Source organism: Sciurus vulgaris (assembly GCF_902686455.1).
Source record: "Sciurus vulgaris genome assembly, chromosome: 16".
NCBI classification, from domain to species: Eukaryota; Metazoa; Chordata; class Mammalia; order Rodentia; family Sciuridae; genus Sciurus; species Sciurus vulgaris.
In genome coordinates this window covers 55,739,236-55,752,284 of record NC_136477.1, presented here as the reverse complement: position 1 = coordinate 55,752,284, position 13,049 = coordinate 55,739,236, and the positions used below count along the sequence as shown (strand labels likewise).

The 13,049-nt window shown below is 35.2% G+C and overlaps 1 protein-coding gene across 14 annotated transcripts in view; it reads left to right on the top strand.

The window, feature by feature from the left end:
* The window catches only part of FHIT (fragile histidine triad diadenosine triphosphatase), a 1,508,523-nt gene that overhangs the window by 762,565 nt on the left and 732,909 nt on the right, over window positions 1–13,049 (top strand). The window lies entirely within an intron of this gene.

The window sequence follows — 13,049 nt, the reverse complement described above, 5'->3', positions numbered from 1 at the left end:
TTGAATTTTGCTTTTTTGCAAGTATATAAATAAAATGCATCTGACATGATTTAATCTATTTCTTCTCTAATTAAAAAATAAATAAATAAATAAAACTTCCTTTTGGAAATGCCAGCTCCGAATCACCTCTTTTTCTCACTTTACATACTCTCTCATTTTCTGTATTTTTTCAATATTTTTTGTGCCTTCTGCCACACTTGAATTTGACCCTTCTTAGGTCCTATTAGGAGCTGACAGCATATATTAATTTTTGGAGATGAGCATTGTAAGGAGTGTTCTCTGTAACAGGTGCCCAAAAGTGTCCTATATAAAGTCTTAGATAAATAACTAACCATAGGGAAACTATTTAGAAGAACTGCATCTTCGACTCAGAGATAGTATTTTTATTAATTTGTGATCTCAGTGCAATTAGTAAACGTAGTTTACCTTTCCATATAGAGACCCCAAACTCTCCATGGATTCCTCAGTTTTCAGAGAATTGTAAGACCTTTGATTCTAAGGACTTGTCCATTCCAAATACTTAATTGCTCTCCTTCCCTTTCCCAGCCAACTTCATCCCTTGGATGTTATGCCAATTGACCACTGTATCTTGAATCAGTGGTCTTCTAGGACACTCAAAACTTTGTATCTTAATAAAAAGATTTGCAGACGCTTTTGGCCACTGTTGCATAGCACTGTAACTTTGATGTCAGTTAAGGGACAAAGTCATATTTCCTTTCTTCCTTGGAGAATCAATAATGTGGTCACACTGGCAGAGACAGGCACGTCTGACCACAGGCAGGCAGTACATTATTTTCAAATCTCTCTTCTCCCAAAGGTCCCTCAAGTCTAGTCTTTGACAGTTTCATCATGAATGTTCTACAGTCTTGCTGTCCTGGGCAACCTTAGAAAAGTTTCATGGAAAACAATATAATTAATACAGTGTCTTTTTACTAGATTCCATCTGTAATTCCCAAAGCAATAGTTATATTACATTTCACTTCAAAATCACACTCCATGGTATGTGGCTTGGATTTGATATGCAGTATGATTATACCCTCAGTGTCATTGGGAATTTTAAGTGTCTTTTATGAATACTTTCTCTGTACCTGCAACTCAGAGGTAGAATTCAGCATATTCTGTTGTTTCATTTATTTGTTTCTTCACTTATTCTTGCAAAATATTAGAGTGTGGCTGTGTATGAAACATTTTGCAATGTAAGTGAAGGAACATGCAGTACAGTAGGGGAAAGGGATGACAGGTGATGCCTATAGCATAATGCAGGCACATAAATGGTGGTAGGTTTAGTGGTCTCATTACTGCAACTGCTGCTGTCAGTACTAGCATTGTCAACACCACTATCATCCTTCCAGTGTTTTTTTGCCAGATTCATGCCAGTGTTCTTTATAGATATGGCAATTTCTGTGCTACAAGAGGTACTGAGAAATGAGACAATCATAGTTAGGAAACTGATTTGAAGGTAACAGTCATATCAAGGTCTGGTATGTTTTTTTGGAAATTAAATACATTCTAATTTGTTTCTCTTTGGTGCCCTTGAATTTAATGGCTAGGATTATTCTCTAATAAATTGACCAGGACAAGACCCAGGTCATTTCATCCAATTGTTTCAAAGAGTCCTGGCTCTGCAGTCAGACTTCTTGGGGTCATTTCCTGATTCCCACTCTTGGTAACTGTGTGACCTTAACTCTGACTCATTTCTTCTTCTGCCAGTGCAGATCATGAGACTAATGCTTATTGGAAAGATTAAATTTGATAGTCAAACAAGTAACTCCCCAGTACCTGGCACTTGCTGAGCAGTCAGTATGTCAATTCTGTAATTTTTGTTGTTGTTCTGCTTGTTATTATTAGTTTATTTTTTATTTTATTGCTGTTATTAAAATCATGAAGACTGATTTTCAGTCTGTTACTCAACAATGAATCTCCATGCTCCTGTATGCTCTAATCTCTCTGCTTTGTAGAGTGAGCAAATAGAATTCAGATAATACCAAGATAACTCGCCCTTCACTCATAGCATAAACAAACTTGAAGAGTGCTGCTCCTTAATTTAATTACAGAAGTTTGCATGAAATCATGACAGATTCTCGATTCATCACTAAATCCATCTGTGAGCTTCTTGCCTTCCACACTAAAACTGTTTATGGCCTGCACTTGATTTCTGAGATAGTGCATGAAAGTTTGTGTTTTATATGTTTAGATCCACATACCTGTACTGATTGTATATGTATCCATAGATATACACACACAAAGTTGTGTGAAGAAATTCCCCTACCAGAAAAATGTCCCTACTGTACTTCTGTAATTTTTAACAACACTGCAGTTTTTACTGGGCTGTGTCTAAATCTATAGTAATTGCCACATAATGTGGTTAGTGGGATACGTGGCAAGATAGTCCACGTTCATTAGGAATAAGCTAATGATAATAATATCAAAGAGCCTTTAGTAGATAACCCATAACTATTAGAAATGCAGGGACAAACACAAACACTCAATTTCCTTCCCTGCATCTATCTTCAATGAAAAGAAGTATGAAATGAAAAGAAATGAATGAACTATTTCCTAATTCTCTCATTAGACCCTTCCTTTTGTGTACCAGTCATTTTAATGTTTTTTGTTATATTTGAGGTTATATATAAAAACATACATACATTGCAGTCAAAGGAGAACTGAAAAAGTGAAATACATTTCAACATCCTCAAATAGTTAAAATTATTTCCTCCCCAACATGGGTTAATGACAGACTTCCTTTTGATTTTCTATGTATTGCCTACTTTCATAGGAAAAAAGTGAAAGTAATTGTTTAAGTATGATATTACAAATTCGTTTCTTAAAAATACTGAAATGTAAGTGCATCTTTCATTATTATATATAAAATACTCAAGTTATATAAATATGTAGTTAAATATATAATATAAACTTTGAGATATGTATTAAAATGCTAAAAAAGTAATACCAAATATATTCTTTATGATATGATTATTTACCTGAAATCCAGTGATGCTGGAAAACAGCAGAAAAGAAATCTCACACCCTTTGTGTTCTGGAAAAGATTTGTCAAGAGCCAACTTATTCTATAAGATTTGAATAAGACCAAGGAAGATGCCCCTCTTTATGTAAGCACCAGAAGCAGACCTTCCACATTTCTGTAATTTGCATTTTAAATCACCTAAACTGTTTAGACCTACTGACCAAATTAAATCAACCAAACTTTAGTCAGGGTTTTCTCCTTCCCCCAGACCTTGAAACTTTGTCCTGATCTTCCACATAGGAACTCATAGCAGCCTGTCTTTTAAAACACTTCTTGGGAATTGGTTGACTACAGGAAAAAACTCATATCAATTGCCCTATCCAAATGCTTGCTCATCCCCTCTTCCCCACCCCTGTTCTTTTAAGTCTTGTTTACTCCTCCCTATAAAAGAAGTTCATTTTTTTAGTTCATTTGCCCATTTATTAATGGGGGATTGTTGGCATTCAGCCTTTTGAGTTTGTTATTAATCCTCTATCAGAAGAGAGACTACCAAAGATTTTTCCAAATGATAAGTGGGCAAATAAACTAAAGAGACCCTTTCTTCATTTGTATTTCAAGTATATTGGGGGAAAAAAGTTCAACATCATTAGCAATTAGGAAAATGCAAATCAAAACTGCACTGAGATTTCATCTTACTCCAATTAGAATGGCACCAGTCAAAAATACAAACAGTAATAAATGGTGGAGAGGATGTGGAGAAAAAGGAACACTTTTGCAGTTAGTGAAATTGTTAATTAGTACAACTACTATGGAAATCAGTGTGGTGTTTCCTCAAGAGACTAGAAGTGGAACCTACATATGACCCAGCTATACCCCTCCTCAGTATTTATCCTAAAGAATTAAAGTTGGCATGCTATAGTAATGTATGCATACCTATGCTTATAACAGCACAATTCACAATAGCCAAACCATGGGATCAGCCTAGGTATCTGTCAATGGATGAATAAGTAAAGAAAATATCATACACACACACACACAAAGAAGTTTTATTCAGCCATAAAGAAAAATGAAATTAACTTGCAGGAAAATAGGTGGAACTTGAGAACATTGTTAAGCAAAATAAGCCAAATTCAGAAAGCAAGCGTCCTCTCTCTTCTCCTATGTGGGAGTTAGGAAAAAGGAAAGGAAAGGTGGGGCCTGTCATGAAAATTGAAGGGAGATCAGTAGAGTAGAAGGAAGAGACCAGGGGGAAGAAAGAAGTGAGAGGAAGGGGAAATAACTGTAAAATGATATTGACCATGTTATACTTGTACATATACAAATAGTTAACACAGAAACCCATCATTATGTAAATTCATAAATATAATGAACCAATTAAAAAATATAGAAAAAACAGAATTCTTTTTCCTGTGAGCTTTGTGACACTGGCACATCTCAAGTTCAGAGCAGATTTCTTGTGATGGCTCCCCTTATGTAGTCATCTTTTCAGATTGTATTTCATAAATACACCTTTGTTTTTATCTGGCCTTTTGCAAGTGTTCCCTCTGTGTCCTATGACGTCATCTGGTCCTAATGTTTGAAGCACCTTTAAACTAATCATAATTGGCACTTACTGGATTCCAGTCTCTCTTCATGGTATTGTTGAAACAGCTATTTTTCTACCTCCTACAGGGGGATTATTTTTATATTTCATACCCAAGGACAGTAAAGTTCAGGTATATTGAGTAACTTTGCAAGTTGTGGATCCCTCTTAATGAGAAGGATGGAATTTGAAATCTGTGTTGACCAACTTTATGGCCCTTTGATTTCCTCTACCCCTGCCTCCCTTGGCTTTTTGGGGTGATGCTTATTATGGAAAGCAGCAACAACCACAACAGCTCTACCATTAAGGACATCGTATACCAGTTCCTGCTCTGGTCTTTGCCTTTTCCCATGTAACACTAACCACAAAAATGGGAGGTTGATACCATCATTATCCCCACTTTGTTTACACTAATGGAATGTGATGTTTGATCTGGTTAACCAATTGGTACAGGCATCTGAGGTTAGTAAGTGTCTAAGTGACCACCACACTTGTCACCTTCACTTTGTGTTGTTCCACAAACTATCTGCTTTTCTGGGTGTAGCTCCTCGGGTTCTTCTGTAGTCTGAAGTGGTGCTAAGCACACATGTGCCCTCCAACTCATCAGTCCTGGTTCAGCATGGGCTCTAGTAATGAAGGAGCTCTGCTTTCAAAGTAATGGACAAGGTATTAAATTCATCTTCCACTTAGGGTAAGTTTAAGATTTATTTGTTGTTTATCTCAAATATTTTGAAAAATTGAGAATTAGTAAAAGAAAGAGTTTAAGAATAAAAAATTATGAACTAGGGAAAGAATGCTTTTCAGACCTGTAGAAGATATCATTTTAGCCTGAGTTACTCTCCTCCCTGACCATTCTTTAGTTTCCACATCTGTGCAGTGAATTTCTCAAGATACCAAACATATGGAAATGTTGTAAAGATGAGAGACAATAAATGAGTGTGTGGTCCAGTGCCCAGTCCACAGTAAATACTGCATTTATTCCTGCAGTTATTATTGCTATTATTATTATTAGTTTCTTATTTTTTTCCCCAATTGATCTGTTTGTAGAACTAGTATCTTTGATCAAAGCTCTAGAGGTAAGAAATGGCAGATAACATAACCTGACTCATTCTAACAATTAGTTGTGTTTACTATTTAAATAGTACTATTTTAAAATTAGAATTGTATTTTAAGAGTAATGCACACGTGAAATTGAGCCTCCCGTGTCTTAATTTTACTATTTTGGAGATGTATTTAATGATTTTCTTGCCTAATCATTAATAAATGCAAAAGTTATAATATAAAAATGAATTTTATGGAACTTCCAGAGCACTCCAAAACTACTCATTAATTTAGCCCTATAAAATTGAACTATAAACATGACTAGAGTTTTTATTATATATGAGTATGACAGAAGCCCTTGGGGGCTTCATCCATTCTCCATTGCTCTATTTAGTTGATTTAGGATTCTAAGGCTTATTCTTTCATTAATTCTGATTTTTTCAAATTAGTATAATGTGAACATATGTTCATTTTTCCTGGGATGAAAAAATAAACTTAATGAGGAAAATTATTTAGGTTTGGTATATCAGAAGAAACTCGAGTCTTTGGTGTTGTTACAGTCAGGGTGACCCTCCCTGCCCGCTGTCTGCCTCGTCCACTTCATCTCACTTGATTGCTGGTTGAGCAGACAAAGTCCCTGTCCTGATTGTGTCACTGCTCCTGTTAGGAAGAAAAATGCATCAGAATTTATGGAGATATCTTTTTCCAGTTCTGAGTATAAGGTTCTGTAAACGTCCTTCCAAAAAATGTCTCTACCTATGATATGTCATCCAGTGTTATCTACAATTCCTTGTGTGCTTAGGTTTTCATATGCAAGTCCCTCTGACTTAATCACTCCCGAAGAAAATTCTTTCCTGCTCAATAATTACCTCTGCTCTTTGCTTTGTTGGTTATTGGCCTTTCCATTGGTTAATGGCCTATCCTTGTGATTCTTGTCTCTACTCTTCTGTTCTCTCTCCAGATTGTATTAATTCTCTTTCCATAATTTTTCTGACTTTCTCAGTCGTATTCCCACTTCCACATCCAGGGGACAGATTGCTGGGTGTGTGTATCTGTACTTGCCTGAGCTCTGTCTATCCCTCTGTCCCTCTTCTCTGTTTTTGTCTCTTTCTCTGAAAATTTTAATAGGTTCCTAATTGATCTCCCTACCTCCAGCTCCCCAAAGCCCTGTAGTTAATCTTGGAACAGTGCTCACACAAATTAAGTGCTTTAATTACTGTTTGATTTGAATCAAACATTATTGAAGAAACTGGCTACCTATGTGGGGATGAATTTTTTCATCATCGTTGCATATCTTGAGAGCAATACCTGGAGAACAGAGAGGCACCACTTTGAAGACTATATACCTGTTTATTAAATCTCCTTTGCATCATTTATTGTAACTCACTTTGGTTTATTACCAACAAAATAGCTTTTGCTTCTTCAAAAAGAAAGTTTATTTTTGAAGAAAAGAATCAACTCTGGGACATGTATTGTATTAGTATTAAAAGTACTCAGTCTTTGTAAATGAATAGAATAAGAAACATTTCTATAATATAACATTAAAAGAGATAAATGTTGGGTTGTCAGAAAACTTAAATGAATAATGGTATTGGAGGCATTTATTTTTCTTGCAATTTAAGATATGATAATTACTGCTATTTAAATTTCCCCCCAACTTAACTTGCTTAGATGTCTTTGAGATTGGGGGCTTTTGGACACATAAGGCATTTTCCTATCTACTCAGAAATTCTTTAAGAATTATGAATATTTTCTGTCCTCAATGAGAAAATAAAGCTGATAGAATTGAAAGGCAGCAAAGACTAGAATTACCTTGAAAGCAGAGCACCGTGCAAAACTTTGTAGAACGAAGAGTAGGCATGTACTTTGAAGAAATAAATAGGCCTGTGAATGCATCAGTTTAAAAGATGAAATCTTATGATATAATCTTGGCATACGATTAGGTTAATCAGTTAGTAAAATATGATCATTGGTACCGCAGCAATCCCTTTATTTGAAATATGACTCTGCCCATCTTATAATTTAACGGTGGAACATTCATTGGCTGAACTTAGCCTGGAGGCTTTTTATTTATGTCAGGAATGCAAGGAGACCTGAAAGATCTATTTCTGTTCCTTGGGTCATGCCTTTTTGAGCAGGAGACAAAGGATCTTTTGGTGACCTCAGTTTTGTCCTAACATCACTTATTATAAACATGATTTTATTTCTGTTTAAGTCTGTGCTTCCAAAGGATTTTAGGGACAAAGGAAGATGCTTTGGCAATAATGACAATGCCAAATTCTGCAGGGGGAGGGGCAATGATTTGTCCTCCCACAAAAAGATTCTGTGATGTGATAACCCTACTTGCAGCAGACTGGATGGAAGGGCCACATGTCCAACAGAAAGTAGGATTGTTTTTTTCTAGGTAAAGTTATGCTCATTAGCAGACAATAAACAACTGATAACACTACCCCTATTGTGCTGGGCTCTGTGCTATATAATCTTAATACCAGCGTGTAAAATATATACTCTTACATTCTCCATTTCATTTATGTGGATGCTGATGCTCAGAAGAGTTAAGGAAATGGCTAAAGCATTGACCAGAGCACAGGTCCTTGTAAGTTCAAGGTCAAGGCCATGCCATGTTCTCAGCAGTTCCTCTTGACATGCTGTTGCTTTTCCTGCATTGACAGGTTTGGAAAATCATGATTATTAGAATTCAGAATTTTATGCCCCTCTCCTCCAAGAAATGGTGGGTTTCCTAAACATTCCTTTCCTCTGTTCAGAGAGGGAGGAATAGAAGCAGTAATGGAGGGAAAGCAGAGTAATGTGCATTTAATCACTATCAAAGGATTATAGTCTCAGGGCCAGTAATTTTGATTGAAAAACCAAATCCCACAAACTGTTGCCCATTGGTTAGTGTTTAGTGGTTGGTTTGATGTGATAAAATCCTTATACACTAAAAGAAGAAATTATTTTCTCTTCAGGGAAATAAGTTCGTATATATAATTTTACATTGATTTTAAGATTAAAAAAGAAACAAAACAAAACAAAATTTGATTCCCTGGAGATAAGAAAAACAGGATTTTTTTTCTTCTCAACATTTACATGAAAAAACACATAAATACTTCTAAGTGTGAACACATGTCCCATGGTATTCAATAATGTGATATGTTTCCTTCTGCCACATACAAATGAGATTTTTGAAGAGAGTAGCATTATTTTTAAAAAACTTTGTTATTCTCAAATCCCGCTTCCATGCTATAGCACGAGGATCTCTTGAACTGCCTCCAGGCGGTGCAAATTAGGTGGGAATGAACTGGAGAAGCTTCCATCTCAGTGAGGCCCAGCACACAGGTCTCAGCCCAAGGAAAACTGTAAAGGAGTACTCAGAAACACGTAGAACAATCCAGAATAGGGCTGGTTTGGAGTTGGTCCATCTGTTGAGAGGACTGTGCTGGGTTGGATGTGATCAGAAGGACTCACTGTATGTAGATGCATCCATAGATGCATTTGAAAGAACATGTATGGCTAAGCAATCCCACCTGGACACTTCCATGGCTTCCCATTAGTCTTAGGCCCTGCCCAGTCTCATGGTAACTTGCAGAAGGAAAAAGATTCCAACCTGTAAAGTTCAAATAGGTAATAATTTGAAGTGATAACATCACAAACAACTAAACTGTGCAGTGCTAGAGAGAAGATCCCACCGTGACAGCAAATGATCTTGAAGGCTATACTGTGTAGCTACTACCTTTCATCTTAAAGGGGATGTTATATACAAGGAAGAGAATAAAGTTGCACATCCCTTTTATCAGTTGCTTGATTTCATTTAGTTGAATTGCTTAGTATGGTAATTTCTTCACGGGCTACTGAGTAATCTTTCTATCCCCCCCCCCCAAAAAAAGAAATCCCAGGAGGCAGGTTTATTTAAGAATATTAGATAATATATTCTAAGTCTTGGATTTCTATAGTTCTTAGAATAAGAATGGTAGAAATAGAATTTGAGGGTAATTTTTTTAATCAAAAGGAAAATCATGAATAAAACTATCAAATAATATATTTAATTCCAAGCAATTTTCATAAAAATAATCAGAATTTTGGCACTTTAAGAATTGGTTCAAATAAAGATTCTGCTTTTCACTGAGAAGAAAAAAATTATTAGCTTGCACAGTGAAATGAGAAAAAATAAAAATATTTTTTTTCTTTAACATTAAGGGCAATTGCTTAAGGAACCTTTTCTCTGCCAGGATTGTTACATATATTTTGTCATGTCATTTTTTTAAACCCAACTTAAAATATATTTCCTTTAAATAGAGTCCTAAGTTTGAGATTGATGAGTAAGGAGCCCTTAAATTCATATCTTACTTAAGTTGATTCACTACTTTCAACATGAATTTTCTTCTGAACAAGGAAGGAAAAAATATTTAGCTGATATGGGCCATCTGGCATTAAAATGTAGAAATTTGTCTTCCAGCCTGCATCTATTTTAGAGTGACTATTGGATTAGAATGCAAATGAATCCAAAATAGTAAATTCACAATTTAAAGTTTAATGCTTTGGAGATTGTAAATCACAGCACATATGGGATGATACATGTTTTGGGAGAAGTAGGTCCCCCTGGCCCACATTAAAATTAAAACTGTTTGTGTTCTGTGTTTATTGAATGTATTTATTTTACCAAGGTGGGTCTGAATAAACTTTTCCTAGATTTTTAATCTTTTCATTGGGATTTTTAAAAACTAAAATATTCTATTTGTCAAAATATTATGTATTGTAAATATTCAGTAATTTTCCATCTTTATAAAGTTTCTTGGAAAAAGTAATGGCTCTCCTTGATATTTTCACATGAACTTTTTCTTCTCTACTTATATTTTTATAGCTGCATTATAAATCATGGAATAGTGGATGTTATTTTACATATTCCTACATGCACACAATATAGCAATATATTTTGGTAAATTTTGTTTTCCAGCACCTCCCCTTTCCTTCCCCCTTCCTTCTTCTTGAGCCCCTTCTTCTAGTTCCTTCTTTCTTCATGAATTTCCCTTTCCTTTTTTCTCTCTAGCTTTCATGTATGAGAGAAAACATATGACCCTTGGCATAGTGAGTTTGACTTATTTCATTTAACGTAATGCTCTCAAGTTTCACCCATTTTCCTGCAAATGACATAATTTCATTCTTCTTTATGGATGAATAAACCTCCATTGTGTATATTTCCTGTGGTTCATTTTTAAAACCAACAAGGTATTGTATTGAAAATAGGTTATGATTTCCATGGTCAATGGTTAATCTAAAGACACAGAACTCCTTTTGCTAGAGACTTCACATTCTAAGAAGATGGAGTATTTGGATAATAATTCTCATAATTAGGACGACCAAGGAACTTTATCTTATGCTCATGTTTTCAAACTATGTTCTGATAAAGTTATTCTCCCAAGGGAAGTGGAAGAGTTCAACATAAGTTCAATAGATACATCCACTGAAGGATTTTTTTTAATCTTCAAGCTACTTGGTCCGTGAATATGCATGGTGAAAGAAGTCTATAGAATCAGTATTTCCCCAACTATTTGGTTTTTGGAATATTTTGTCAGACTTCTGTTATGCAGATTAATAGAAGGACTCCTTGTTGACACATGTTGTCTTTTTACTAGAGATTTTCTTGGGTATAGCATCACATTCCCCTGCCCTACTCCAGTGTATTTGGACATTTCTAAAATTGGAATGCAGTTTGTAATAATGATATTTTTTATAATAATCATATATTGTTTTTTCCTTAATTTCAGGAAGTCTATTCAAAAATTGATGGTAAATTATTAAATAATGCAACTTTTAATTCTAATTTGTTCAATATGGTAAACTTAATCCATAGGAAGTACATTATTAAGTGAAAAGAACTGAGTGAGAGGAAATAGGATGTTTGCTGGGAATTTTTTTTTTCTACTATACAATTTACTTTGTTTCCCCAAATTTCTGAAATCTGGTTAAAGAATAATAATCACTCCGACTCTGAGGTAGCTAATTATGGTTTCAGCCCAACACCAATTGCTTTTGTACATATATCTGTGGCAAGTGTTATATCCCATTTTCAAATTGAAGAAATTAAGATTTAGGCAGTAATTTATCAGCTTTGCTCATTGATGAAGAGTGAGATTTTAATCCCATGCCTCCTGATTTTCATAGTCAACTTTTTGTTTGAGTTAATTATTTACATTTATCTGCTTCATGAATATCATTTTATACGTTAGTATGCCAACGATTCCCAGAAAGGGAAACCACGGATTCCTAGGTTCAACTTCCCAGGGAATTACTTGCTCTGGGGTGGAACTGGGTAGCTGTGTTTTAAAACATTAATACAAACATTCAGAGTTATTTTTGATAAAGTTAAACTTGGGAATCACTGATAAAGACATTATAAAAAATGCCTTTCTTTCCACTGAAGTTAAAAATGAAGTTGAATGCAACTAACCCCAAATCATGACGAGCATAATTGAATGATGTATGATGCCTGTGTTGGGTCTTAGTATCTGGAGGCGGCAGTCAGGGTGTATTGAGAAAGCAGATAGGTATAAACCTAAACCTGCTTGGTACATTCGTCTAAAATGTATAAGGGTGCCTTCATGCCTCTTGATCCATATGGTCTTCTTGCTGTATTGAAAACCTTTCTAAAGAATAACTTCAGTGTAAACTGTGGCAGATGGATATGGGTAAGATGTCAACATGCAAGACCTTTCAGTCTTCAGCACTGAAGGCAATAATAAAGCGAGCCCCTCTAATCTGCCTGCAAATTGCCACAACTTCCTTGATCTGGTCTAATCAAAGGAACAAGCCCATAGGGGTTTAAAGGATTCTGTGCTCCTGCCACTGCCTTTAATTTAATTGCTGAAATACAGTGACTTATGGGGAAGTCAAGTTAAATGCTGAAATCTTTGGGGCAAGAAACTTAACAGGTTACTTCCATAATTAGTGTTGTCTTTAAGAAGGGGTATAGTGTTCACTGAAGTGTGACTCTGCAGAACTGACCAAGTTGTCTAAAGCAGCATGAAAGTGAAGTAACAAGACAGGTGTGGCCTTAGGAAGTGGGCCTTAGGAATTGTGCATCCTTTCTGTTCTCTTTAAGCCGTATGACAAGTAAAAAAAGACATATCCTTTTAAATATTGATGCATATAAATATTTAAATTTGATGCTGTTTATTTTGTGTTGTACAAATCCATCTGTGAACCAACATTATCTAGGGGCATCTGATCAAATGTGAATTAATTGAGTCTGGCCCTTTTTATGCCAGCTCTTTCCAACTCACTGGCAATGTCTTCCTGCATAGGATTCATTGGATGACTTTTGGATTAATCAACTAGTTAAATTAATCCATTTATTACATAGTTGGACTCCGTTTACCCAATGGTTAATGCTATTTATTTGGAGCTGCATTTGGTAAGCATATTTGTCTAATAATGGATTTTGATCTCTCTAAATTTACTTTTTTT